The sequence below is a fragment of the Geospiza fortis genome, unplaced genomic scaffold, assembly GCF_000277835.1.
Source record: "Geospiza fortis unplaced genomic scaffold, GeoFor_1.0 scaffold491, whole genome shotgun sequence".
NCBI classification, from domain to species: domain Eukaryota; kingdom Metazoa; phylum Chordata; class Aves; order Passeriformes; family Thraupidae; genus Geospiza; species Geospiza fortis.
The window spans coordinates 566,031-575,415 of NW_005054390.1; the positions used below are offsets into that span (position 1 = coordinate 566,031).

The 9,385-nt window shown below is 36.6% G+C and overlaps 1 protein-coding gene across 1 annotated transcript in view; it reads left to right on the forward strand.

Moving 5' to 3' along the window:
• Nucleotides 1-262: 262 nt before the first annotated feature.
• The window catches only part of JAK2 (Janus kinase 2), a 56,674-nt gene continuing 47,551 nt past the window's right edge, over nt 263-9,385 (forward strand). Inside the window, exon 1 of the mRNA XM_031060770.1 lies at nt 263-909. The gene's annotated coding sequence lies outside the window, so the exon portion shown is untranslated. The remainder of the gene's footprint in view (nt 910-9,385) is intronic.

Below are 9,385 nucleotides of genomic sequence, written 5' to 3' on the forward strand. Positions count from 1 at the left end.
GTTCCATGGAATTATTTCTCACTTAAGTGACTGCAAATTTCATTAAACAGTCTTTGAGGTTTGAGTAACAGATTTTTTTCTTAAGATGTTCTCATTCATGGCCAGGAATCAGGATCATTAATTTCCCTCTTTTTTTTCTTTTGTCTCTTTTTTCTTTTATGTTACTAAATGCAATCTGTGTTGAAAGAGAAAAGCCACAAAATAAACCATGAAGGGGAAAGCATGTTTTTAAACATTGTTTTGACATTTGCCTTTAGAATGGCTCTTCCTCTTTCTCTTTACCTCCTACTTGCCTAGAGGATACTTAGTGATGTCACTGCCCTTTCTCCCTACTACATAATCTTCTGCTCCTGGTTCTCCAGAAAATTCTAGCTTTTCAGCCTTCTTGGGCTCTGCCTGTAGTGTAAACACATACGACAGTTACTGTGGAGGCTGTAGTTTTACTAAGCTCTGAGGAGGGAAGTTGCCAGACTGGGGAAGTGAGATAAGAGTGCAAGAAAACGGAGATGACAGAATTCATAAGGAAGTCCAAAAGAGTTTAACTTTTTAAAATCCAGGTCTTGGAAAAAGCTTCCTGAACAAATGCAAGCAGGGCAATTTATACTAATAGCCAATGGCAACTGGAAAGAGTTATGACTGGTTTTCCTCACAGAAATGTGTGTTGTGAGAAACTCATTTTCTTCTGTGAGGAAGAGAACTTTTAAATTTCTACCAGTAAATAACTCTGCTTGGCTAAACTGTTGTGTTGATACTTGCTTAGAGGATAATATTTTTTATAGACTCAGAGCTCCAGAGTCCATCTGTAGTGGGAGAGGATAAAGAACTTTGTCAAAAGTCTGTCTTTCAGAAGTACCAGACCACAGTGAGTGGTGTTAGGTCTTGGCTGTTCTCTGTTCTATCTATTCCACAGTTAAGCTGCTAAAACCAGAATGTACCTGGGAAATCCCTGCCTGCCACAGAAGGCTGGGAGAAGAGCAAGTGGTTTGAAACCTTTTCCACTGTGATACAGCTGGTGCTTGCCGTGCCACTCTTCAGAACTCGCTGACTGCAGTGTGAAACGTGTGTGACTTGTGATAGCTTAGCGCCAGCCTGTGTGGCTCTTGACAGCATCTGTAAGCCAACATCTGCTTTGCAACTGTTGATGCTATTCTTTGGCCCTGCAGTACTGTAGAGACAAGTGCTGGTTCATGTTTTCTGAAATGACTCTTCAATTATGACAGCAGGAATTGCATCTGGGAAAGAATAGCTAGCTTTTCAAAAGTGTCTTCCAGCATCACCTCCTGACTGTCTCAGTCTTGCAACATTTAAGAAAATTAAGTAATTTCACAGACTACTTTGGTGTTGTAATTTTTGCTTTTGTTTGCACTTTCAGTATTTTTTAACTGTGAGTGAGGCTGTAACTGTCTTATATATTCTCTAGAGGTTGTTGAAGGGTTTTTCCCCAAGACAGTATTTTTAACAAAAATGACTTTTAATAGAAAAATACTTTTTTTCTTCTTCTTCGGTGGTTTGCTGGAATACTTTTTAACATTGATATTTTTTCATGGAATCTTTTTTTATAATTTCTTAACTTCTTCATAATGCATTGGTAGTTTTTCCTGTGTAGAAACTGTGTAGAAACTGGTGCTTTGATTGCTCACTGTAACCAAAATCTAACTAGGCAGAATGAGACCAGTAGCAAGCAATCCTGCTTTTTACTTTGAATTAATTTCCTCCATGTACACAGGGACATTGGGAATTCCTATTTAATGTGTTTCTGAAAGAAATCAAAGAACCAAATCAGGAAGACCTGTGCTCCAGTAAGTAACTTGGAACAATCTTTTGTTCCATGATCTGAGCTATTAAACAGTACTCAATTTTCAGTACAGTTAACAAAAAAAATCTAGTATGATGTAGCATACTTGTGAAAATATCACTTAGTTCTAATTTTGGTGTTGTCATTTTTTATTGCATCACTTTAAAAGAATTTGGGAGATATGTAAGCGAATAAAGGTAAATTGGTGATATTTTGCACATGCTTCATGCAAAAGGCCTTCCTGACCCATTATTGTTACTTTTCCTATGTCTTCTGTGTCTATAAAGATGTGCAGATAATGGTGGCTCTGAATGGACTAAGGACCCTCAGATGCCATTGTCTTGGGACATAATCTGTGCCAAATGATTGGGCAACTGTTTGAATTGCTTGGAAATTTTCTGATGAAATAGACTTTTGCTGAAATTTATCACCATAGTGAAACTGAAATGTTTTGCAGATATGGACCGACTTTTCCCAAAGTTTTAATGGAACCTAAACAGAGCTGTTGCTTCTGGGCAAGTCTTTGATTTGATTACTTCTCTGGTGACTCACCTCCTTGGCATGTTACTGTGGTGTTAAGGCTTCTACCTGACCACAGTGCTCATTCATTTTTTGATAGCAGCCCCGGGTAGTTTTCTTCCTGCAATAAGTACAGTGATTACTTCATTCTGTTGTGAAGAACTTAAAAATCACAATTTTTAAATTTCTAATCAGAATGAAAAGGGGATAATCCTCGTATTAAGAGCTACCCTCTTAGTCTCTGTGTGTCATGCGAGCAGATCAGGCCAGGACCATTATTCTTTTCTTACACACAAGTTTATGGACTGAATTGTGGATACTGGGAGTGGTTTTCCAAGTGAAAACTGTAAGCAAATGTTATCTTTGCTTCTCTACCTTTTTTTTTGGCATGTTTTGTCATTGATATGTTAATCTGTCACCTTCTGTATGTATTTGCTTGCTACCACATGCATTCAAATTTTGGTGTATGAAAAATTCTTGTGTGCTATTAGTATAGGAAAACTCCTTTGGAGATACTTAATTTTTGGCTTGTTACTTGTAGGAGCAGTTGTTTTCTTGTGTGGCTTTACCTCATGGCAAGGGAACAATAGGCAGAGTATATCAGAAAAATGACCATGAAAACTGAAAATGCACTCCTTGTTAACTAAACATCTTTGAATATGCTTTAGGAGAATATTTTATATTTTTGTGAAAGCTGGTTTTAGGATCAGAATAAATATTACCTGAGAAAAGACAACAGAGTTTTAATGCAGAAGATGGTGCATTCAAAATGCAGGTTAATTTTATTTATGAAGTTGCCACCTGTTATCCAAATAATGGAGAAAAGTTCTCAGATTTTCCAGATTGCTTAGTATTTTTAAAAGTATTGTTGAATATTTTGGCAACGTTAGTCCGGAGAATATTTTCTGATGAATATGTATTGGAAATATATGAATCTGTTGCTGTGATTTTTTTGGTGAAATTCTCACTGATGTGGCATGCTTGGATTGAACAAGGACTTTGTAACCTCTTGCTGGTCCATTAAAAACCACTGTCATTCTGTAACAGGAGATGCTTTAAAAATACAATACTTTATTGCCTGTCAGCATAGTGTGTGCATTTGCTTCCTTGAATTTAGTATACTTTTGTTTTTAAAGCAACCCACTGAAACAAGCTAGCACACGCAAAGAAAATCAGACCAGATTTGCATGGATACCTCATGTCATATATGCAGAATATGAAAACTATTGCTATTGTCATAAGATTTTAAACTTTCAATAGCATAACAAGCCATGCTGGGCACTTGTTATGGGCAAGCTTAATTGTGCTCCATTTGTCTGTGTATTCAAACTGAACTGCAAAGACTGTAATTAAATATTAATTATACATATTAAGTGTAAATCAAACAAACTAGCCAAAATTATGGCAAGTGGGAAGCTCACTGACTTTTTTTCTCAGTCTAAGTTTGGATTTAGAGGTAAAAACTTGATTTTGGTCATCTTGGAACAAGATGCATAATAACCTTGTGGTGTTCTATTGCTGCTGGCTCATGTAAGATTTGTTAGCACTTTTTATGATACTTTGCTGCAATCTTAATCTCCTGTCACAGGTAGAGTGAGACCTTCATACAAAGATTATTAGAAAAGTTCCCATTGAGTCATGAGATGCAGAAGGGACGCGCTTGCCTTTTAAACTGCTTCTCAAAGAGGAGCCTGGTGTGGCTAGATCCAATCTTAGTGCCAAACTAATAGTTTTATGTCTAAGAAATTACAGGGTTGTGATTGAACCTTTGTACAGCTTTGTCCCACAGGATTAAGGGAGGCAAACCAGATCTAGTAATATAAAAATGAATTATTTACTATAATAAATGATTAGACACTAAGATCTTAATCACAATTATTTGCTATGCATTATAGAAGCTAAAATTAGGATACTTGAGTGTGTGCTATGTCAAAACAATTATATTGAAGCAATTCCATTAAAGCTAGCAAATAAACCCCCTAAAAACTATTAAGTAGAGATTGGTATTACTTACTGTATCGCCAACTGTGTCACCTTAGCATTTTTAGATAAGGATACTTTACCAGATCTGCCACATCTCCACCTCATTATCAGCATGTTAAACTTTGGTGTTGATGAGTCAAGCTGGTTTTAGCATAATCCAACACTGAAAGCAGCATGACACCCTCTTTAGTTCACTGCAGATAGCTTTGCAAAATAGAGCATTGTTCAAATTGGTTCATCCCATTCCAGGCAGAGCATCCTGCTGTACCCCCTACCCACCATTACTTGGGAAGGCTTTCATTATTGATGTTCATTCGAATTCCTTGAAAGAAAGATGTGTATATAAGCGGATGGACAGTGTGTGCATTGCTGTCATCTTTGGTTTACTGGCAATAAACATACTGAGTTGTTGGGAGACAGCTTATGTCTTCAAGGCCTTGCTTGTCAATAGAAAATACTATTTAATCTTTCTTCTTTCACTAGTAAACTGAGCAGTTGGTGACACAGGCACAAACATTAATTGCATTTATAGTGGTTCTGAAGACTTGTTGAAATAACAAATGCTGTATTGTACTCTTGTAGACAGTGGCAAATCAGAGATGTTGGAGTAATTTATTTTGGCTGAGATTCATTAATCTCTTAAGTTCATTTTGGAATTGGGCATTTACATCCTTGCAGCTACCAGAAATGTAAGATGGTGTAGACTTGAACAAATAGAGGGAAGGAGGAAATAGGGGAGCTAGGTCACTGACAAGATGGTGCACTGTGAGATTGGTGCAGCAGCTCTGCTTCTAAAGGAGTAATTTGTGTTAGATGAGACTTCGTCTGAAAGTATGTGAACTGAATAGTTTTATAAGGCCTTAATACAGATCCTGTAGATGGGGTGAGGGAGAAAGAGAGAAAGATGTCACATGAACCTGTTGAGCTTGGAGTTTTTAATCTCTGACTTTCCATGCTTCTTGTTCACAGCTGTAAGCTGCTCCTTTGTAAACAAGCAATTATTTTTGTTCGTCATGTGAAGAATAGATTTTCTATTAGGCTGCTTCATTGATTTTTTTGCCTTTGAAGCACAAGCTACAGTATTATTGAAGGTATTCAAAATCCTTATTCTGCTGGATTTGTGGAAAAACAACATAGTTAAACATAGATAAATCTTCATGCAGTTTAGTTAAATTCAGGAGCCTGACTAAGACTTACAAATGCTAGTCAGTTCTGAGCATTAACAGTACTTTTAAAAGAGAAGATAAATTAGAATACCCACAAGGCCCCTTGATGTGAAACCTGCATGAACAGGTGGTTGTTCTCTGCTTTGTTTGAAGGTCATGCTCTCAGATCAGTGTGCATGGAATGTGTGCTCAGTAGGTCAGAGATAGACATCTCTCCTCCAGACAACCCTTCCTCTCTCCTTCCAGCATTTCAGCACAGGTCTGGAAAAAACTTGTGCTGACTGTGCTGGCCTTCAGATCAGATCCTGGTGTGGTCTGAAGCACTTGGAGGAGGTGCATACAAAATACACAGCTGTCCAAGCAAGACAAAATTGTCTGTCTCTAAAGCTAGTATTGCAAGAAGAGAAATGCTAATCAGTGCCACCAGTCTGACTTCTGTGGGGAAAGAAGCTGAATTTACTGCTCACTGAGATGGGTTCTTTCTTGGGGAGGGAAGAAGGGAGTGTGGTATTCGTGATAGACTCAGTCAACACAGCACATGGCACTGAGGAAGCTGTGTTGAAGTCTTCACTCCGGTTCAGGGAGATATCTGTCTGAAGAGTCATCCAACATAAAATTTGAAGAGTTCTCCATTCTGAATTCTGCCCCCTTCAAACTTCCATTTTATTTCCCTCACCTTTGTTCAGTTTTAAAATCAATTTTTGGTTCTCTGTCAGGCCCTTTCTGTGTTGGGAGGGTCACAAAGGGAATATATATTTTTTCCATTGCTGCCGGAAGCTGCTGTTGTGCTTAAGCACTTTCAAATAGTTTCCTGCAACCACAGAAGTGTTGTGCAATGAGAGCAAAGGGTGGGTGTGCCCTTGCCCTTCCTGCTGCAAGACAGTTGATCTTAACTTCCACATGAATTGAAATGAGTAGTCAGTTTTCAAAGAGAATTAATTGTTGTGGCTAAAGGGATGATTATTACATGAAGTGAACATACCATGTCTCTTTTTGCGATTACTTTCCCTTTTTCATTTCTATTTTCTCCATGTAATGCCATCAGCAGTTTTTTTTTAAACTGATGCTGTATTCACAGAAAAGAAAAACATGTTGTGTGCAAAAAAACCTGGTGATAATGTTTGAAGTCAGGTATCTGGCTTCTATACCACTTTCTTGCTAGTACTGAGAAGCACTCTCAGTACCAAAAATGTGGTTTAATGTTTTTTAAATTTTATATTTTAAAAAGCCTAAATTTAAAAAGTTCTTGGCAAAGATGACAGGAATTTGGGCAAATAAGACAAGAGGGGATCACTTCATCTGGATCTAAAAGTAGATTTGATTTCTTCAATAATTATGCATTATGTATTGTTCACAGCCATTAGCATTTTTTTTAATATTGTACTTTTAATGCAGATACATTATGTTCCACCTCTGCATGTGTGCCTGCTTTGTCTGACTTTCTGTGGATTCCTGCAGCAAGTGGATGTCTTGTGACATGCTTATTTAAAGGGCTTCATCACTCCCATGTTTAGTTCAGAGATTTCTCAAATGATAAAAAGGTAATTAACTGTTGAGGATTTATCTGTAGTGAGAGGATGCTCTCATTTTTAAACCTTTGAAATTATACATTTGAAGTGGTATGGCTAAAGACCCTGGCTCAGGAGACTTCCCTTCAAGAGCCATCTGTTGCCTCAAATGCTCCCGCCACCCTCCTCCCCAAAAAGAAACCCTGTAAGTTGAAAACCAATCTTTTGAAGGCTGTGAATGATGTATATTATTAAATTGTGAGAATTTTGTATGTCCTCCATGTCTTCTTTGAGTCATGATTTTCAATCTCATTAACCGGTTTCTTGATGGTTGACTTAAAATGACTGAATTACTGCAGCGCAATGTGGCTGGTGAAAATAATTTTCAGGTGCATTGCTGATACAAACATCAACAGAGAATTGTATGTAGACATGTTCCATTGTCAGTGCTGGTGATTGTGGTTAGAGCAATGTATAGAATGATTAATCTTACCCTTTAGAAGCCATGGCTTAAAATATTATCTGTATTAGGAACATAAAATAATTCTATTGAATCAAATAATCTGTTCATCAGTACCAGAATCACATCTCTTAAAGCTAGTAGTTGTCATCTCCAAAACATCATCCTTACCTCAGACTTTGTTACCTATTCCTATTTATTACTTGGATAATTGGTTCGGCCATTTTTTTCATTGAGCCTTCATTATGTCAGACATCCACTCTAAGATGTGTGTGGACTTGGTATAGGGGGTTTTGTTGTTCAAACAAATACCTTTGTGGTACCCAGTAACTTATCTACAAAAGTGTCTTTCTGAATATGTTAAATCCTTTCATATAACGGTGAGAATTATTTACATTCTTTACAAAAACACAGAAATTATTTTGAATTACAATATGAACAAATCTATATACTCCAGAAAATTATACTGAGTGAGTTCTGTGAACAGGTATGCTATTGTCTCCCAGTTTATTTAGTCTCAAAATACTTAGCTCCATCAGAAGAATAGGTCATATTTTAAATATACTAGATCAACAGCAGTTAATTTTTTTGCCATGTTTAGTGTTTCTGTTGTGCTAATATAGTGGTCTCTGAATGGACCAAAGCAGGGAAGACTAAGTGTGTCAAATTTGAGACTTGTCTGATAAGAAAAACAGGTGAAAGGAGTTTTGTTTAGTTTTCGCCAGCGAGTGGTGACCTTGTCTTTCAGTTACTTTGCACGTGAGACTCTGCCCATATAACTGCTTATACTTATGTATAAGGCAGAGGCCCAGAAAACGTGTTTTCTATTTTCAGTGAAGAAAATAATGTAGGACTATTTCTTGGTTTCACCTGCTTTGTCTACACTTTAACATAAAAGACAAACTGAAAGTTATTTAATTTGAAGTGATGACACAATTTTACAAATAGTATCTCTTGAGATTTTTTTCACATTGTCACATGGAACCTTTGAAATTAGCGCAACAAATAGAACAGAGTAGAGTATTTACTTTGCATTTTTTACTGCATTTTATTGCTATTTCACATTCTTAGGTGTGATTAAGCAAGGTTCCCTTCTTGGTTTATCAGTTTTTTTAATATAGAAACAAAGGAGGAACGATGGGAGTTTTTTGAAAGGACAAATATGTTGTAAATACACAGACTTTATGAAGGAAAGGCGGCACAAGCATGTGTGTTTACTACACTTCTGAAACTGGACAAGTTTTCAGTTAGGTTGACAAATTACATTTCGATTCAGTTTTATATAGACATAAAGCTGAGTGACCAAGATGAAAAATCTGTCCGTTCAGGTTAATGTTTGAATAAACAGAGGGTTAATTTTGGAGTATTTTGGGAAAACTACTGTAGTAATTAAAGATGTAGTAATTAAAGATGGCCCCCTGTGGTATTAAAGCTGTGAGTGTTTTATAAAAGCAAGTTGTAGAGCACAAATATTATGTCTTGCATAATGTTGACAAAGGTAGTGAGAAATCTTTTAAATATAATGTTTATAGTCATGTGGTGGTTTTTTTCTTCTAAAAAACAATTATTCCTTGTTGAGTGAGGAGGTATGCTTTTTTTCCTTAGTTAGACATGTACTTGTTACCTGCCCTACCTTTGGAGCTAAAAGTACATATCTTTTCAGTTAAAAGTGGCTGGCTTTGTAAATGAGGCACAGGAAATCTGTGTATCCCCTACATAAGGGCCTAAGTAATCTAGTGAATGACATCTGCGTCTAGACATTTATATTTATATATCTATAATACCCTGGTTCTTTGTGTTGCTTAGTTTGGGAAGTAAAAGGATGCACTTTTCACTTGGTGATGATATCTTTTTTCTTTTCTCTTTCCCCCAGAATTAGTGTAATGGTAACACAGTCTTATCCTCTTATTTATGTAATTGAATATTTTTGTCATCTCAAAACTCATTAAGTTCT